This window comes from Neopelma chrysocephalum, unplaced genomic scaffold (genome assembly GCF_003984885.1).
Source record: "Neopelma chrysocephalum unplaced genomic scaffold, ASM398488v2 Primary Assembly neopelma1_42, whole genome shotgun sequence".
NCBI classification, from domain to species: domain Eukaryota; kingdom Metazoa; phylum Chordata; class Aves; order Passeriformes; family Pipridae; genus Neopelma; species Neopelma chrysocephalum.
Genome location: NW_020897700.1, coordinates 5,687,999 through 5,708,494, shown reverse-complemented (window position 1 = coordinate 5,708,494; position 20,496 = coordinate 5,687,999). Strand labels below are relative to the sequence as shown.

The following is a 20,496-nucleotide window of genomic DNA, read 5'->3' as shown; positions in this document are numbered from 1 at the left end:
AGCCCAGAGATCAAACAGATCAAAGACAGCTACTCCTTCAGAATAAAGACTCTATTATTTTTTTAAGTATAATTTTGCTCTCTGCTGTGATAGCTGTATGAGTGTGTCATATTAGAAATTTTGTCATGACCTAGTCATAAATCATCCAAAAGGGCAGAAAATTCATCTGAGAAAGCAGAGACAATTGCTCTACCATTTAATGCCTATCAAAATATACACCGCTATCAATGATGTGATGACAATGCCAAGACTTCTCCAAGAGTTAATATCATAGTCTTTCATTCTACCTGTTCCTAAAGCTCTATAATGCAAACTCTGAAAAAACCAAACCCCTCAAAAAGATATTTCATGTGATTAAAGTTATGTTCTGCTAACAGGTTCTCTTCAAAGACACAAAAACAGAGCATGAAAGTATCATTCAACTGGGGAAATCGTTAAAACTATGAGTCTGGCTCTTCCTAAACTTAGCTTACCTCAATTTATCCACACTACTTCTTTTCTTCTCCCCTTTCTCCCACAAGGGACAAATGACCAAACAAAATAATTTTCACAGTCTTAACTGCCTGGAAGTACAAAAAAGCACAGTCGTTAAAGCTTGTGCAAAAGACAGGAGATGGACTGTATGTGAACATGAGTAGCGTTCAGTGGATTTCTTTGTTCAAAGTTTATCAAGCTGAGTAGAAAGGCACACAAAGAAAGCGCAAATAACAAGCACATGCTGGATCAAAGGCTATTTGGAAAGTGCAATCAAAACCAGATGAGAAGTCATGGACATGGAGGAGTTAATTTTTGGCATTGGTATGAATTTTGGATCAGTATAAAAGATCAAAGAGAAGCTACTGACTATTAAGACTATGACATCTCCATCTCCCCAAAATGAACTGGATATCTCCCTGAGAATATAACTGGGCATTACATGGACTCTACTCTTAGGCTTGGCATTAGAAGTTAGCAGAAATTATTCCTCATGACTTCTATGCTTAATACAACTTAGCAATTCCCAGAGACATACAAAATTATTATGCAACAGAACGCCCACTTTAATAGGAAATATTTTTAACACTTAGAGAAACTGAAAATCTTCCTGTTAAAAAAAAAAAAGGAAAGAAAAAGAAACAGAAAAAAAAAGAAAAAAGAAGAAAGAAGAAAGAAGGAAAAAAGAAAAAATGAAAAAAAGAAAAAAAGGAAGAAAGTTGGGCTGTAGCTGATAAGTAATTTTCTTTTCTGTCAGCTTTACAGATTATGAGCAGTGTTTTGTATTATAGCTAAGAGTACAATGACTTGGTGGCCCCATTTATTTGGATAATTCTTGAGGTTGATGTGACTCAAATTCATGGAACTAATTTGTCTGGATAAAAGCTTTACAAAGGTTCTGAAGAGTCTAGACATTTTCACCGTGGGAAAAAAAAGATGCACAATCCATTTTATACAAACTTTAAAAATAATATCCTGCAGTCATCCTGTCATATTGCAAATTGTACTTCTAAAGCCAACAGCAGATAAACTAAATCAGTTGAAAGTAGCTGTGTTTGTACAACACTGGAAGGTATCAAGGGAAATGGAAACAGCCTTTGATTCAACTATTTTGCAAGAAATGACATAGCAAAGAAAAAGATCAGTTATCTGCAGTGCTATAGGCTCCACAGAACTTAATTTTTAAGATATGTGAAATTTTACCTAATGATGATATGATTAAAAAGTAAGCTACTTCTCAAAGAACTACAAAACTATGTAATTTCCTGTCCACACTGATTGAGGCTCAGGCAGAAGAAATGTAGGATTTATGAGAAGTTTGAGCACTGTTTCTAGCAGCCTAGCACAGCTTGACTAACTGGAGAAAATAAAAAGAAGGCAGAGACAAACATTGTATTTGAGTTTTACATCATTCTCTCTCACTATAGCTATAATTTTAGCTTAGAATTAGGTTTTAAAACTGTAACATACTTTGGCCTTATTCCACTGTGGCCTGCCAAACTGTTTTCCAAAACTGGTTTAACTGTAACTGTGTTCAAACACTGCTGCCAAGCTGTTTTAGCTCCAGAACAGGATAGAAAGGAAGAGTCAGCATTTATTTCTTTAAAAAAAGAAAAAGAAAATACTTAGGTCTTTATCCTTGATCCAGAAATTCAAATTTATGCTTAACCAAAAAGACTGAAATCCCTTCAAAATTAAGAGTTTCATTATAAAAGCACTTGAATTTATGACAGATTGTAGCCACATGGCACAATTCTGTCTATAAATACACTTTGAGCCCCAGTTAGTGAAACAAAAAACTTTTCAACTGTGCTAAGATAAAAAATATCTCTGCAATTATTCATATTGTGGTAACACCCAGCTCAGAGTCAAGGCCTCAGAACTTAATCTAAGAAAAATCAATAGTATGAGAAAAGCAGAGGTAAACAACAAAATGTGTGTGGATTGGTGTGTTCATCTGTCTTCCTACTGGTGCACAATGAACATGCTTGACTATTAAAATATCAAGAAGCTCCAGTGTAGCTATTGCTGCTAACACCTTCAAACAAGAATGGAAACAGTTGGTAAAGTCCACCTTTCAAACACACATCCAGGTTTCTTTCACTGCTGCTTCTTAGATTATTCAGATCCAATATTTTCCATTACACTGCAAATGCAACTCTTTCAAGCACTATCTTTACACTTTCCTCTTTTGGCAAAGCTCCATGAAGACGGATACTCCCTTTTTACGTGGAGTCACATGGAAAAGACAAGGGGTAAGGGGTACAAGTTATTCCTGGGGAGATTCCTATTAGACACAAGAGGAAAATTTTTCACAATAAGAACATTCAGCCATTGGAATAATTTCCCCAGATGGATTCCCCAGCGTTAGACACTGCTAAGATTCAGCTGGACAGGGTGATGGGCCACCTTGTTTAGATTTTTGCCAATAAAGGTTGGACCAGATGATCCTTGAGGTCCCTTCCAAACTGGTATTCTATGATTCTATGTTTTTATCCACTGAATCACAGTCAGTTTGGAATAAGAAATTCCCTTCTTTGGGTACTAAATTTCATGAGACCATATGTGCACATCAAGAATAGTCCAGCAAAAAAGTTTTTATTTGACTTAGGCTTCATGTTGTCATACTTAGCTCAATTTTCATGGAATGCTGCCACAGTAGATAGAGATCAGGGATAAAATTGTGCTAGAAAATATCTCTTTCTGACCATTACCACGAACACAGAGTGAATGAATGCATCAGTCTCAGAGCTTGGAGAGTAACAGTGGGATTAGCTGCTGAACTGTCACAAAAACAAGTTTTGAAATGGAATCAGAAAGAATGATAGAGTCATATACAATAAGTGAAATCCAACTGATACCACAGTGCAACAGTCTGACAGCAGCATCTATAGGCAGAGCATTGGCATTTTTGTTCAGATCAGATGCATAGTTTCAAAGACTTTCCCAGTCATCCTGACCATTCACTGTGAACAATCCTGAGATATCCTTCCATACGAAAGGAAATTCAGATACATACTCCAGAACAGCACCTACTACACTCCAACTGGTAATGGAAATTCAGTCTGTGGGACCAGACAAAAACTAAACTGAATTCCTCCCAATTCCCCCACACATACTAAAACATAAGTGGTATGGTCAGTGAATCCACAGCATTAGAAATTTTCCTCTACAGCTTCATTACTGCAGAGCTGCACTACTGCTGAAGTAGACACTGCCACTGCACACAGGTAATGGTGAATCCTCGGCTGCAAAGGCTGCAGGCTGGTCTGCAACCCACCTGAATTCAAAGATGTTTGCCAGACAGAGAAGCTCTGTGCTGCCATTGCTTTATCAGCAGTCATAGCATAGTTTGAACTAACACCTCAAACTGGTATTTCCACCACAATAAATGCTGTACTCTAACTGGATGCTCCTTCCTGCTTTCTTCTCTTGGGGCAAGAGCAACATTTCTGTGGCAGTAAAGTGAATTAAACTGGGGAATGAAGCTACAGTAACACTGAGCAGGTACTGAGTCAATATTGACTCAGATTAATTTCCTGATACAATTCACTACAGAACTGCACAAGTTCTTGTACCAGCATTACTGCAAGGTACATATGGAGAAGGATTAACTGCTGTAGGCAAGACTTAAAATATAACTCTTTTTGGTGCAACCATAACTCCGAGTATGGACAAGCTTATTCTCAGGCAGAGCTGTCAGGCAAGGTAAGAACCTATAAAGGCCACAACAGTCTGAATGGCAAGATTAAAATCTAGAATGTAACACTGCAGCAGTGTTGATGGTGAATGACTCATAACAATGTGTCAAATCTGATCCCATCACTGACAGAAACACCTACAAAAGACAAATTGATTTTAAGCAAACTTGGACAGTTCAGTTGTTCAGTATGCAGCATTACCGGTACATCTTAGGGAAATAGGGATATTTAGAGAATAATGGCTATAAAAGTTACTTTAAGTCTTATTCCATTCCAAGTTTTGTGCAATGAATACTGACACCACACTCTGCACCCTGATGTGGCATTCACTGATGGGAATGCCAAATGAACCTCTGACTCCAAGTTACTTGATCTGAAATTCAAAAAGCATAATAAGGATACTACAAAAATAATACAGACACTATTAGTTCTGCTTTACTTATAAGAAAACACAGCCCAACTTCTATTTCAGCATGCCTTTATTTCAGTGTGCATACTCTTATTTCAGTGTGAACCATAAGAAAAAGCAGCTGAGAAAGACAAGGACAGAAACCTACAGAGGTTGCATTTGTATAGGATGGCTTTATTTACTTATTTATGCCAGTCTTTGGTTTCCACAGTTTTTGGAGAAGACCATTATGAAAGCTCATCCTCACCACATGCTGAGATGATGCTCTTAGTACATGAACCTGGAATTCAGGTAGGAGGTACTGCTGAATTCTAGGGGTCATTTATCTAAATCCATAAAAAGCAGACTTCTCCCCCTTCCCTTCAGTTATAACTTTCATACTTATGACTGTCCACCTGATTCACAGGGCTTGGTATATGCCTTTTTAGTACCTAGCATATGTCTGAGTATAACAAACGGGCTGCAGCAGGCATACAGGCAGTACCTTCCTCCTACCATAAAAAAGCAAGCTGATACACTGTACAAGCCTGAAGACGCACATAAAACAGTCACACACTCATCCTCGTACAAAAATGGTCTTTTGGTGTTCTTTGGCTCGTCTAGTCTTTGAATGCTGACTTGCCAACTTAATATTCACTGCATAAAATAACTCACTCTATATCAGCCAGAATCTTTTTTATTTGTAAAATTTTCCAACATTAGACTGCTAAATCTCCACAGTCCATTACACAATACAATGCTGCCATATTAACTAGGGAGCAAGATCCCAGAAGTGGCTGAAGGTTCAGACATGCTTTCTTGATACAGGTGTTCAATGATACATGCAAAGGATGAAGAGAACCTCTCTAAATGGTCAGATCAGTACCAGAGGCCAGCAAAACAACCCACACAGGATCCAATCAACAGTTTTGTGATTTCCATTCTTCACTGCTTGTGATGGTCAGCCACTCTTCATTTTGCAGCCTGGTGTGGCATCACGTTCTGAAACATCAGTTTGAACACATAGCATATACTTCACACTTATAAATCTTATGGTACATACTTTAACATTTTGTAACCTTGAGTGGGATTTTAACACTACCATTTCTCTCTGCTTATTCTGAAGCATATCCCACTTCTCCACATAGTCTGTGCTCAAAAAGCTATTCTTCTGTTCTGCCCAGTACTTTACCCAATTTATTAGCAATACTGAACCAAGCCAAATACATTTCAGCAGAATTGCATCAGTCAAAGAAAATGCTAATGTCAAGGACTGCAGTATTTCTGATGGGGCAATCCAAACTTTCCCTTCCTGGGCCTCCAGAAATCTGTGGTAAAATATTCAGCCTTATGCAAGATCCCTGGATGACGCAGTTCCAAATCCAGGCAGACAACTTCTATAGCCTACCCAATTCACAGATTTAATTCCCAGGCTTGTGGAGGCTTTGTTGCTGTTCCTGAAATCCCGCTTTCTAAGTTTGCTAAGAGAAATGCAAAGATTCTTCACTCAAGCCAGCAGCCATGCTAGCTGTTTATGAGAACGCCACAGAAGTAGCACTGTGAGTAACGTTCCTGTATATTACTGTTTCAGATCTTCCTTCAGCCTTTGGATGGGGTTTCAAGGGGTGTGTTTACTATCAAAGTCCACATATAGCACTTTGAAGCTCTTCCCCCTAGAAAGCAGATGCTCCACCAACTCCTGAGGTGATGAAATTCAATGTCGCACATCTCACATGCCCTGCTCTGCATTTCCAGAGTCCTGTTTCCTTGAACATAGGGGGAATCAAAGTATCAGGACAGCTTCTTTGCTTACAATTCCAGGCTCCTTTCCAGCCACCCCAAGCTGTCCCTCCAGGGAACACTATGAACAACATTCACATCATGCTGTGTTTCTGCTGCCTTTCTGCCATTTGCAAACAGTTGCAATTAAACCAACTCACTGTCTAACTCTGTGCTATCAGCAATGTTTGTTATCAAATCCTTAGAAAGCATATGGAACACTGAAACCCATATGTCTATCAGCTAGGTTTCAGCCAAGCTAAAATGCTGGATTTCACTGTTCTTCTATGTAGATTAAAGGAAGATACTTATCCTACTAACCATCTTCTACAGGAGTAATTTGTACCAATCAGCATGCAGCTGTTTGGACAAATATACTGCCAGTTTTCATAAACAGGCACAAGAAAATAACTTGGAATATTTTTTTTAAGAAATTCTGATAGGTTATAATAGCCTACTAATAAATGCAAATGAGAGTTGAGAGAGTGTTTGGAATGGGGAAGGGAACAAGAGGGATATTTTGCAACTTTGGTAATTTCACTGGTTTCTATGGATAAACGTTCTATTTACAAGGCCAAACAGAGATCAGAATCAGGTAAAAAATGCAGTAGTGGAACTACAGTTGTAGTAAAGATGTAACAAATTAAAAGTAGGAACTATCCAAAATCCTTCATTCAATACAGTTTCACACAAAAGTCATTTACCAAGCCAGTCTAAAAGAGCATCAGCAAAAATACACTTGGTAAGTGATATCTTCTTGATTAAAAAGTTGGTACTTTCTTTAGCTCCTGTCCAAAAGAATGAGACTGAACTCTACAGCAGTTCCTATGTTCCACGAAAAGTATGATTCTAAATGCCAAAACTTCCTTAAAAAGTTGGAGGGATACTACAGTCCTATGATGAAAGTTTTTCAACTAATGCTTTCTTCAGTAAAAAAGACAGTCTAAAAGGAAGGGAAGACAAACATCAGAGGGCATAAGTGAAATTTTGGTATGTTTTACAGCTTTGTGGAGCATATTAAATAGTTTCTTCCAATGGTGGCACAATTGAAGCAGCTCATACTGCTTAGTCTATTCTTTCCTCTGCGTCCATCCCTTAGTTGTGGCTGCATGGCCATGTGTGTGGCCATTCCAACTGGAATAGGGAACTGATCCTTAATCAAAAGTATCCCAAGGAAAAAAATGAATGTTTCCTAATCCAGTTCATTGCACTGTACCACAAACAGCTGTGCAGGCATAGAGAGATGGTTACTAGAGCAGGAACAAGAGATAGCAGCCTGGAGCACAATACAAGAGCTTCTTATGTAGACATGGTTTCAGTAACAAATGCACAAACTGTACCTATGAGCCCATCAGACTGGGAAATCTACTTGTTTCACAGAACGTAGTGGACACATTTTAATTAATTTCAATGAAAGAGTGTAAACATTCACTTTACATAACCAGAAAGCTGACTTAATTTATTGTGTGGGAATAAAAATGCAACATCAACAGTATTTTACTGCAAATTCTGCTCTTTTTGCATCTGGTTCATTGAACTAAGTGCAAGCCATCTGTTACCACACAGGACAGAAAAACAGTTAAATGGAAAAAAAACCCCTCTTATTTAATACAAATCTAAAATTATTTGCTTAGACAACTAATGAAGTGGAGGATATAGGCAATTAAACACCATAGAAGGCTTTACAGAGTACTACAAAACTGCAGGAAGGTTTATAAATGTTTATAACTGGGACAATTAGAAATACAAAATGGGGTTATTAAGTCTGATGTTGAAACTAATTGCCTCAGAATAAGACACATGCACGTAATAAATTAAAAAATAAATTACAACGGTCTAATAAAATATTTCTAATAGCTGGACATTGCATGGGAGACTGCAAAGAATTCTGGACTGGATACTCAGAAGCAGTGTCCCAATAAGGATCAAATGTTGAATCAATTAGAACAGATTTCCTTCACTTAGAGAAAGTATGTTGCAGGGCTGATTTTTCCCTCTCAGTTTCTTCTCTACCGTGAAAAAACCACACAGTGAATACCTCACTGCTCTAAGACAGTTGTTCTACCAGAACACCTCATAGCAAATAAAACTTGCTACCACATGGTATTTTTCAGCATCAGGCTCAACCACAATGATGAAAGTTGCATTTTCATGGAACAAATGAGATTTCTCCTAATGACATATGAACATCTATTTTTTAACTCCTGAAAACTTTTTTTAACTGCCTTAAAAATCTAAAGGAGTCTCAGCAATAGTTGGTTGATACCAGAGAGTCAATCAGGTTAGAAAAGACCTCTGAGATAATCAACTCCAACCTATGACTGAACACCACCATGTCAGCTACACCGTAGCACTAAATGCCATGTTCAGTCTTTCCTTAAACGCTCCCAGGTGATCTGGGTCTACTACATCTTAAACCCGCTCAAACTCTCAGGAGCAAACACCATTGTTTCCCTATGCAGCATCTCATCTTCCGCTGCAGAGAACAAGCTGCTACAGAGGACCTTGTAATACTTTTTTTTCCTCTCATAAGTGGCATAACATAAGTTTGCCACTGTTCCGCCTCCATACATTCCAAAAAGTCTTTCAAATACAATGGTCTCTCTCATTATTTTCCTAGATATTGTGTTGCACCAACCATATACTTCTCTGAGCAGAAAACAGAGATCTTGGCAATATGGGAGCTCTGCATATCATCTCAACTAAATATGATGAATGCACTTAAATTCTACTCAGTTGTTTAGGCTCCAAGAAGAGTCAAGGATGTCAACCTTCTGTCAGGCATTTACATTTTTCACATAAATAGACAAATGAGAAGAATCCATTTGGCTTTGGACAAAAAGGCAGAAAAATACAAATACTGGGAGAAGGCAGTTATATACAAACCTTAGGAAAAATACTTCACCTCCGTAAGTCTGTTTCCAAAAATGATTTTAGCTCTGTCATGGTCAGGTTATGGGGCTGTAGGCATCATTTGTTTGTTTACACCATCATGAAACTCTACAGACCATGGAGTTATTCTATACAAACTGACATAAACATGAAATATAGCAGTCTCTACTGTGCTGAAAAGTAGGCTGGGAAACAGGAAAGACAGCACTATAAGAATACGAGGAACTGCAATTCACCATTGAGGCTTCCTTAGGAGATATCTGAATCTTTATTCATAGCAACTATTCAGGCCAATTCAGATTTGGGGCACAGAATTAAACTAACACAAAAGATAAGATACATATCAAGGGATGGTAAGGTTAAGTATACAGGCCACCTGAAGACAGTGAAACCCTCAAAACAGGCCTGTTAGTAACAAGAGGAAGTCTCCTCATAGACGGTATTTTAAAAAATACTGATTTCAACTTCTCTGGACTTTTCCATCTGACAGTGAATATAATATTTGCAAATCTCATAGTATTTCTAATGAAGCACCATGTCCTACTTGGTAATCCATATGACTGAATTTTTAATACTGAATCTTTTTACTGATCTAGTTGTAGATAACTGCAATTTTTCTCTTTTTAGTTTGTCAGTATAGCAATTTACCTAGTGCATACTCATGCCTTATTGAAAAATATTAAAGAAAACAAACAAACAAATTCATAGATGTAGGAAGCACCTGCTACACACAGGCCTGAGGGAAGCCCCCAGCTCAGGACTTCCCTCTTCACATAGGAGGAGACCTTGTTATATCTGCAGAACAGCCCCTCCTTATCAGTAACCACCCAAGGTCCCTCCTTGAGTCTTTGTAAAGAAAGAGGGTGGACACAGGTTGGTAAGCAGTGCATAGATGTAAGGCATCAAGATTTTTCTAAAAACATATTGCTGAGGAAAAGCAACAACCACAGAATGTATAAATTACATATTAATGTACTTATTATTGCAAAAACATGTAAGAATTTTTGCTGGCCTAATTTCCACATAACAAGCCTGATGTTTCATGATACTTCTTCAGTACTACCCTTAATAGCTCTCCCTCTCTTCAAATCCTTACAGCAGAACACAGCAACTAAATCCTGCAATTTACTACTCTCAAATACTTACTACTACTTTAAATCTTAAACCAAGTTAGGCTGTCATTACAAGGATCAAAAATACAGCCTAGTCATCTAAACTATTGCTTCTAAAAAGCACACTGAAGCACTGTACCTTTGAAAAGAATCACACATGCATGCTAATTCTATATATCCACAAGATTTTCATCTCATTCACAGTGGTGAAAGTATTTAATAGCAAGTCACATCCCATTGTTTTCTCTCAACTGCATGATGGTCCAGAAACATTCAAGGGCAAAATAAAATCAATATTACATCAAATCATTCTTAAACAGTGAATTCAGAAGAATTAATTTAGGTCCTCATATGAGTAATCAGATATCTTCACAATATCCAAATGTTACATTTTCCTTAAATGATATGGAGATATTTCTCCATCTAAGGAAACTTAGAAAAGGACAGTAATAATCCCTTCCAAATTCTATTTCAATTATTATTTATTTCATAACCACAATGCATATGGTAGTGCACAAAAAAAATAAAATAAAAACAATCACTTTCCCATGTTGTCAAATAGCTTGCAATCCAACTCCAGGCAAAGAACTAACTAATCTCAAAGAAAATGGGCAAGGAGTAGGGATTAGCTACATGAATTCACACAGCTATAGAACAGCTTATCCACATCATTCACTGTTTTCACAGTAAAGGTGATGAAGATTAGATTGCATTGAATCCAACTCCGCCTCTCCAAAAAGAGTCATATAAAGCATAATGTTCTTTAAAGCAAAAATAAATTTATTCCATATATTTCTAAAAAAAAAATCTGGAATGCAAAAAGCACAGAAGAAGTGAATTTGTATATTAAACACAGATGATGGTAGAAAAGTCTGGCAAAATTACCGGTATGGTTTGTCTTTTCCCTCAATCCAATCTCAATTGACAAATGTTTCCTGCACAAGTTAAGTTCCCTGCATAAGAAAATTTATTTATTTGCATTTTGTCAGTTGACACCTTTCTACATTTTGTTACCTTTCTACAGCAGTTAAATTCACAAAAACTCCAGTAAGCAGTAAATTGGATTAATCTAATCATCCCTTTCTGGTAGTACATCTGACAAAGTAATTTTCAGAAATGAGATCATTTAGTGAAAACAGCCATCCAAGACCTCTGAAAACTGATGTTACCATCACGAAGAGGCAAAACTACCCTCCCTCTGTCATTAATGACATTAATGACAGAGAGAACAACAGCGAAACACTGAATCACAAACACTGACTCTGCCCATTCTGATTACTTAACAAAAACAGCAGATGTTGTGTGCACTCCACTGCATTTCTGATGAGCTGTCATAGGGAACTGAGGGCACCAAAAACAACCTTTCTCTAGCAACTGCACAGAGGTCTTTACAGCTCATCTACATTAACTGCCAGGTGTGGTAGGACAGGGTAGTTGCAGAAGTGAGATGGAAGAAGAACCACAGCCAACGAACAAGCATGACAATAATGTGATGGTTTATGTATGATTGTTTCCTCCATTTTTTTCCTGTGTGACTGGTTTACTTCTACTTGCCAGAGGCATGCAGCCATTTAGAAGTATCTGAATAAGAGATTCTACCCTTCCAAAATCAGTGTTGTAGAAGTCATCCTATGGTGGCCTGGATTTTTATGTAAACTAGTTTTAGATAATTGGATAATAATTTCTAGAAGCCATAAGCCAAACTAGAGTAGCTACCTGTCATCAGAACTATGGTGTTGCTATTCCATACCATTAAAAAGTTCATTGCTGCCTGGGAAACATTTTGAGAGGCTCCATCTGTCTTTGGGATTCTATTAACTTTACAATATGTAAATGAAAGTACACTTTATTTTTGAGGACCTCTGTTATTAACTTTAAACCATAAAATATTCTACTCCAGTTTAACGCTTACTTCTTTATAACATGTCTTGGGGAGCTGCTTACATATATACACAACCATCACATACATGAGAGTCTATGCAGTCTGGGACAGAATCTTAACATCCATAATAAAGAATGCATAGATATGGCAATTGTCTATGTATGCTATTCCAGTAGCACCTCCCCCCTAGTAACATTCAATAAAAACGGATTCAACACCAGCCATTAAAGTATTAATTTTTTAGACTGTCACAACCTGCCCATCCTCATTTCTCCTGTTCATGGTCAAGTAAGACAGAGGGAACTAAAGGATATCTATCTGTGTACGTAATTGCTGTGGCCCATATATTGGCATTAAGAGACCTTCAACAATCATCTCACAAGCAGAATGTTTTATTTGAGGTAATGGTGTATTTCTTTTCCAGATGTGTGTAGAACAAGATGTCCTGAGCTCATTCTGTGGTCAAGCACTTGCAATACATTTCCCATCAGTATTTCACACAGATTCAGAAATCTCATTCCACACATATGCAATCCTGTGCAGGAACTCATAAGGACAATGACAACATTCAGTGTGTTTCTAAATGATCTTCCCCCTGGAGCATGCCCACTCAGATAAATTACAATGTTGAGATCACTCAAGATAGTACTGCAGATCTTAGATGACTGTCAGCAATGACTAAACTTAGGAATCCCAGAAGCCACTTTTACTAGTAACCTTTATAACTCTCACTGGAGTTGTAGTGGCAGATCACTTATAAAAATGCTTTTCCCAGCAGAGAGGAGGACATGTTTGTCATTTTCTGAAAGCTCAACTGTTTGCTTCCAACAGTCCTGTCAATTGACTTACCACCAGGGGAATGAAGATGAGTCTTACCCCAACTGGAGAACAAACAGAAGGATGAGAATCAACAAGACTGAGGATCAGAACTGTATTATGACACGGAGGGATCAAAGGTGATGTGATAAACAGCAAAGGTATCATGAAGCTGGGCACTTTCAGATACATGAAAACTTACAGACACAGAAACACGACTCCATATATTTTTACATACTTTTTAATCATTTCAGCAGCATATAAAATAATTTTTAGTATCTTAGTATGGAAAAAGCTTACATGAACACATGAAGTTCTGCTTTAAAGTCACAAATACCCATTAAAATGGCATTGATAGCTGTTTTCTACACCTTTGGCTATATGGCATTAATAGATCACCAAATGCCTGAGAGGTACCTGAGGGGAAAAGAAATGGCAGAAGATTGCTCATTCTAGTATCAAAAATGAACAATAAGTCAAAGACAGGACTAGTACCTGACAGTGCATGCTATATTTTATGTTAGTGCCCTACCTAATATTGCCTATGTGAAAGAAAATTTCCTAAAGGGTTTTCTCCTGAAGCATATCATTGTACGAGCTAGAGAGAGTTCTGGTTAAAAATAGAACAGCAAGCAAACCAGGAAAGCATGCCATGTCTAGTTGGGGAGTTTTTTTAGTGTCATGTGATACCTGTATCATGATGGATGGATGCCAAAATACCTATGGAACCAATACAAGTGAAGATGATCAAAAGGTGTATGAGTAAAGCTGTAAGAGCTTTCTGATCTTAAACTTAAGGAATGAGATCTAGCTTAAGTTCCTTTTTGATCATTTGTAGTCTTTCCCCTTCATTTGCCTCTGTCTTAAACATATAGTCCACTGCAAATTGAACAAAAATCTGCCAAGGCACGAAAGGAGGAACTAAATCTTCAAGCACCCTTCAATACACCTCATTTTGCAATGAACACCAGCCACAGTTTTTCTCAGTTACTCTGCAGTACATGCAAGCAGAAACGTAGAAGTAATATGCATTTTCAAACAAGCTAAAACCTACACTGACTTAAGCTGATGTGTGTTTTCAATCTCTGTCCCATTTCTGGTCCCTACACTTGTAAAATTAAGTTTCACATCTTTTCACCTAAGATAGGTGGATCTTTTGCAGTTCTCTTCACCTCGAGATCTCCTGCTGGATTTTTATATCCTACATAATTACTCAGGAGTCTTGACTAGTTTGAGTCTCTGTCACATCCACCTGCAATCACTGATTTACAAAAAGAAACCTCCTCCTTCGAAATACATTGTTGCCAAAACACTTAAAAAGTGAAAAAGTTTTAAAAGTTTTAAATTATTCTTCTTCTTTTATCTTGCCTATCTTTCTGTACTCAGTGCTACTTATTATGCCAACATATTCATATATCAAATATCCCCATAAAGTAGCTAATAAATGGCATCAATAACATCACATTGACTCCAAAGTCATTGTCATCCCTGTGTACCTTATTAACTAAAATCTTAAAGTTAAAAAAATTAGAAGTATATACAGGTAGGTTGAAAATATGCTAAGTATATTAATTTATTAACCCAATGCTCTCAGGCATGGTGTGATTCTTGGGGCTGTCCTGTGCAGGGCCAGGATTTGGACTTTGATGATCCTTGTGGGTCCCTTCCACCTCAGGATATTCTGTGATTCTGTGATTATTAAGCAAGTTGAAGCTGATTTTGATTTAATCTGTGTGTACAAAGCTAGAAACAGCTGCACAGTCACGCATCTTATCAAGTACATTTTTACTAAGGTCAACAACTTTGTTCAGACCATTTACGCATGCACACGCTAGCCAACATACTGAGCTTCAGGATCAAAAGCTTCATTGCATTAAAACTTCACAAAGTGCCAGTTTTCATCCACGTCTGAAGAATCAAAAGTTGTATTTGAGTAACATCAGTTAGACAGAAGATTATTCCATGCACAAATAATCTTCATCACAACATGTGGCAAAAGAGTAAAAATGTGTGCCATTCGTACAAATTATCACTGCACTTTGCATAAGATATAAAACCAGCTACTTATGTCTCTGTGGGGTTGTTTTGTTCCTGTACCAATTTGTATCAGAGCCCAGTGGGGTTTAGAATTGTGTGGACAGGGTAGAGTCAAATAGAATTAATTGCAGCAATGGAGATCTGCTTACAGGAGCAGGACAGGCAGGCACCATGTCTTTTTATGTCTGACTATATTGTACATTGTACATACCAATGAAAACGAGTTAAGTTTTTTTGTAGGCCTAATGCCTATTTTTACAATCAATCTTAATGTTTTAATGCCATTAGGTGACACAAACCAGAATTCAAAACATTTTCCACAGTGTGTAATCCAAATTCTAATCCAAGATCCACTATGTACTGAATCTGCACAGTGTCTACAGGAACCTTTCATACAATGTGTTTTGTCTTTCTAGCATAAACAAACTACCACCAGCTTGTTTCAATATATACAAGTTCTATATGCCATGATCCCTTGTCTTACGTTCTCCATCTCTGAAACATTTGAATGTCTCTCAATATATTTGTTTTGGTTTTAATACAAACAATACAAAGAGAAATATTTGAAGGGTTTTCAAATAGTGCTAGGTATTAATATACTTGAAGCAGATGGTAGGCTTGAAGTAATTCCTTTCACACTCGAGGCCAAACTTCAGGAAACTTATATTCCTTTCACAAGTGAGTTACTTTTGCTGGAATCATGTGCTAAGTACCAGCATAAAAATCAGAAGAAACTCCACGCACTGTCAGAACCAAGCGGTGCGATAACCCCACTCCCCAAAACTAAGGTAATTCAGCCGAATTAATGGAGTTCACCCAGACCCAAGACTTGCATCAGATCCACAACACTCTACCATTCAAATGTTATCATAAATCTCGAGTGATACTTAATATTTTAAACATAAGGTTTACGTTCTGTTGCTTCAGACACCTCAAATTTCAAATTTATTTTATTGGACTAGTTTTCTCCAGCTGCCAGTAGCATTATATGTTGGGTGACATACTTCAAACATATTTCTATGTTTAAACATCCAAAGTTGGCAGAAGGGAACAATCTTATGTTTCCTAAACTTGCCTTACCACAGTTAGGGACCTGCACCCACTTCATGCTCTCCACTGCAGTGTGATTTCCCCAGCTTGTCAAAACGCAGTGAAGAACTGTGGTTGCACTGTGTGCTTTGAGTCAGTAAACCCCTGCACACGGGCAGCACCTGCATGGACAGCAGCTCCAGGTAAAGTCTTAGATCGAGCTCGTCGGAAACCCAGGGAGCGCCGTTTCACCTATCCACACCTCCAAACTTACAGCAGCAGCAGATGCTGCCCCAGGACCAGCAGACAAGGTCCCACACCCGCTGCCCAGCAGCGCTCGGGTGCCTTTCCCCCTTGTGCCCCGGCCGCGGGTTCCACACGCCCCGCGCCCCCGGCTGCAGCGCCCAGCGCTGGGGGGACGCGACCAGGGCCATCAGGGAAACGCCAGCGCCGCTTCCCCCCCAGCGGACTTTAAAAGGCAGCAGAGAAGTCCTTGCCTCTCTCCCCGCACAAGTCGCCCGGCGCTAAGAATAACTCCTCGGAGCAGGCGGAGGGTCAGCGCCCCTCTGGCCGCACACCGGGGGCTGTCGCCTGGCTGGAACGTGGGACCCCTCGCCAGCACCTCCAAGCCAGCCGAGAGGCCCCGGCAGCGGTGCTTCCTCCAACCCCTCGCCGACCCGGTCCCGAGGAAGGGAAAGGAGGGAGAGAGGAGCCACTTACGGGGCCCGGGCACGGCTCCCTGCGGGCTGCGCGGAGCTGCGCTGACAGCGGCGGCTCCCTCTCGGCGGCGAAAGCCGGGGCGCTGCTCCCGTCACAGAGCCCACTTGCCCGGCCTTCTCACACGTGCGGGCCGGCAAACCCCACCCCGCCGACCCCTTTCCGCCGTTCCTTCCTCTCCTCCCTTTAGGAGGCGGGGGATGGGGGCGGGGATGAGGGTCTTCCCTGAAGGATCGGACCGTGTTCCCCGGGAGCATGTTCCCCGCCGTGTCCTTCGGGGAAAGGAGGCCAGGCAGCCCCGACCCGGCGGCCTCAGAGCCTACATAAACACCCCCGCGCCCCCCGCCCTTGCAGACCCGCCGCACCTCCGCGGGAGCGACGTTCAGAGTGCCCCCCGCGACGTTCTCCCTCTTCTAATTACGAGCAACCACGGGGCGCTCTAATCTCGTTCTGCCCCGAGTGCTTTGATGTTCTGCACGCGAACAGCCCCGGCGGGGGGTTCATGAGCCGCCCTCTGAAACAATTTTCCCCGCAGCTTCAGCCGGGTGAGCCCGCAGGCGGGGGGTGCCCGCCCTGGCCTTGCGCTGGAGGGCGGGAGGAGCGGCTGCTCCCGGGCCGGCCGCCTCCCAGCCGCCCTTTGCCGCTTCTCAGATCAATTTTTAGGGGCACCTGTCAGGAACATCTGGTGGGGGGTTGTGCAGGAGCTCCAGGAAGCGGTGAGAACGAAGGTGGAAGAGTCACCCCGTCGGTCCTAGCAGATAATGCTTCGTATGCTTCCTTTGGGAAGACATCATAGGCAAAATTTGGCTGAGAGCAGCAGAAAGTGTCACAGGATGGGTACAGCTGGTTATATGCACAATGCAGCTTCTTTTCATTCCGGTGTTGTCAGTCTTCCTCTCCTCCAATCTGCCTCTTCCTACGAGCCTTGTCATATTTGTTTGAGATACCTGGGAACTGGCAGCTCTATCTGTCCAGGTTGGAGAGTTTTTTTGCCTCCCTCTGCTTCAGCCTAAATAATTCAAATCATTTTGCTCAGCCAGATATCTTTAAAAACTCATTTTGAGGCTAAGAATAGCCTTAAGCTAAGAATAGCTAATGCTAAGAATAACATCAAGAATAGCCAGAATAAAACTTATAATCATCATCTTTTTCTCCCTGCACATATTCTACTTATATAGGCCCTTTCCTTTCAACACTGTAATCTGAATCTCCCAGCCAGCTGAGGAAGATGATTGTCCATCTCTGCTCACTGGTGCGGCCTCACCTTGAATATTATGTGCAGTTTTGGGCAGCACAATATAAGAAGAGTATAAAGCTATTGGAGAGTGTCCAAAGGAGGGTACAAAGATGGTGAAGGGTCTAGAGGGGAAGCCATATGAGGAGCAGCTGAGGTAATTTGGTCTGTTCAGCCTGGAGGAGACTGAGGAGAGACCTCATTGCAATCTACAACTTCCCTGTGAGGGGAAGAGGAGGGGCAGGCACTGATCTCTGTGGTGACAGTGACAGGACCCAAGGGAATGGCCTGAAGTTGTGTCAGAGGAGGTTTAGTTTGGATATTAGAAAAAGGTTCTTCACCCAGAGGGTGGTTGGGCACTAGAACAGGCTTCCCAGGGAAGTGGTAACAGAGCCAAGCCAGACAGAGTTCAAGATGCCTTTGGACAATGCTCTCAGACACATGGCATGAATCATGGCATGATTCTTAGGGCTGTCCTATGCAAGGCCAGGAGCTGGATTTCGATAATCCTAGTGGATCCCTTTCAGCTCAGAATATTCTGTGATTCTATGAATACATAAAATCTATCACAGTCCTTTACAAATTTTGGCTATGGATCTGCTCGTCTCTGTTCTATGATATTCTGTCACCATATATAGTGCATATGTGTGTATACATTTATATGTGCATACGTACATTATATATACATAGACACGCACACACACATGAATCCCCACTGTAGGCTTTCAGAAAACAGAGATTGTTCCATGAACACCAGAACTAAGATATAGCTGACTTGTGAAAAAAAGTCTTATCTTTGAATTTTTATGTGGCATGTTTAAACATACCTCTTTTTGCTTAGATCACAACTTTCTAACAAATTTTTTCATAATGCCCAGACCTGGTGCTGCCAGTAGATCTCATATAACTAATATTTCACTGCTGAGTTAAACTCTTTTGTAAATTTCTATGAACAGATTGAATATATTTCCTTCTGTTTCATTTTTGTATATAAATGTCATTTGTTCTTTGAGCAAGGAGTTGTCTGTCTTAAATACAGTTCTATCCACAATGGCTAACAATAGTACTTACTGTTAAAAGTTAGTTCCACCTAAAGCAGTTGTGTGTATGTGCATGTCTTCCTCTGTCAAAACAACCTGTAAAGTGTGAAATTAAATACTTACATCTAGTATTAATGGGGTATTATTTCAGCTCTAATTATACTACGTGGCTCTGTTAACAACTGAAATGTCTTTCCCTGCTCTCTCAGTCACTGTGGTGCCTTTGAAAGGTTGACAGATCCATAACTGCTTTTATAAAAGCAGCAGTGTCACGAACTTCAGCAAGCATGTTTCTGGGGGTTCTGATAGTCCTGTGCAGCCCTAGCTTTCCTTTTCTTCAGTAGTAAGTCCTTTCCTGCTCACTCTACAGCCAAGGTAAAATACCTGCTTTTGGAACATTTTGAGTTCCCATTTTGAGGATGTCAAACTCAGGTTCTCAACCTTCAATTTATTACTGACAGCTTGTAAATGTGTCAGTTCTGATTCAAATATTTGGTATGCACTAATGTGCCACATAATTAAAGCAAATAGCAGTTGTTCCAACTCGCTGGTTTTGCAGCATCACAGGGAATGCATGCATGTATCCAAGCTTAATGGATTGTATCCTGCAGTCAAATGTCAACTGCAGCTCACAAACATACAGTCCAGCTTTAAAACAGGTAGATAAGAAACTCGTCATGAGGTTCAGTCCTAACATCAAACATGCCCAAGAATTTTTTGTTAATTTACCAAGGCTTCCTGGGTGTGTTTGGAGTCAGCAATGAGCTCCATTAGCTCCATGACTAGAAGTAAACAGGCAGGAATTAATCCAGGTGAATGAGGTCCCCACAGCCTGTTATTGGATACTGCCTGAACTGCTATACTCAAAAGTACTTTTGATGTCCATGTTGAGACTAGGACATAAACATTGATAGGAGATAAAAATTGTTTATCTCCTTTCAAAAGTAGCTCAAATACAATCTTTAACCTAGCTAGGTTTTACCTTTCTCCCTCTACAAGGAAACTCTTTCAGAACTGGAAGTTTGAAAGAAGCTAAACATGTATAACTCTGAGTTCACATTCTGTGAGACTCTTGCTTCATACGATCATGCAGAGGGCCAGTCTGACAAGATAAGAAGAGGAGAAATATTTGGGTGTGACTGTTTAGTGACTTAGCACTACACAAGTGAATTTATGGCTCAGAGTAATTAACTATTCTCTGTTTATTTGCAGAATGGACCATTCTGTTAAACAGTCGTGTTGTGTTCCCATGTGGTTGGACTACTTTTACATTTAAATTCTCAGTAGAATTTCTCATCTTTCCTTTTCTGCACATTTCAGGTATAGGTAAGGAGTGTCATCAGCCTACTAAGAAATAGCTATATCAGTAAGGTAAGCAATACAGAGAAGATTTTT

General features: G+C 39.8%; 1 protein-coding gene across 3 annotated transcripts in view; it reads right to left on the bottom strand.

Moving 5' to 3' along the window:
* The window catches only part of SLC7A2 (solute carrier family 7 member 2), a 52,985-nt gene extending 35,624 nt beyond the window's left edge, over positions 1 to 17,361 (bottom strand). For 2 of the 3 annotated variants that reach the window (XM_027676525.1, XM_027676526.1), the window contains exon 1: positions 16,831 to 16,948. The gene's annotated coding sequence lies outside the window, so the exon portion shown is untranslated. Of the gene's footprint in view, positions 1 to 16,830; positions 16,949 to 17,192 lie in introns of those variants that run through there. The other variant, XM_027676522.1, reaches the window with a different exon arrangement.
* Positions 17,362 to 20,496: the final 3,135 nt, after the last annotated feature.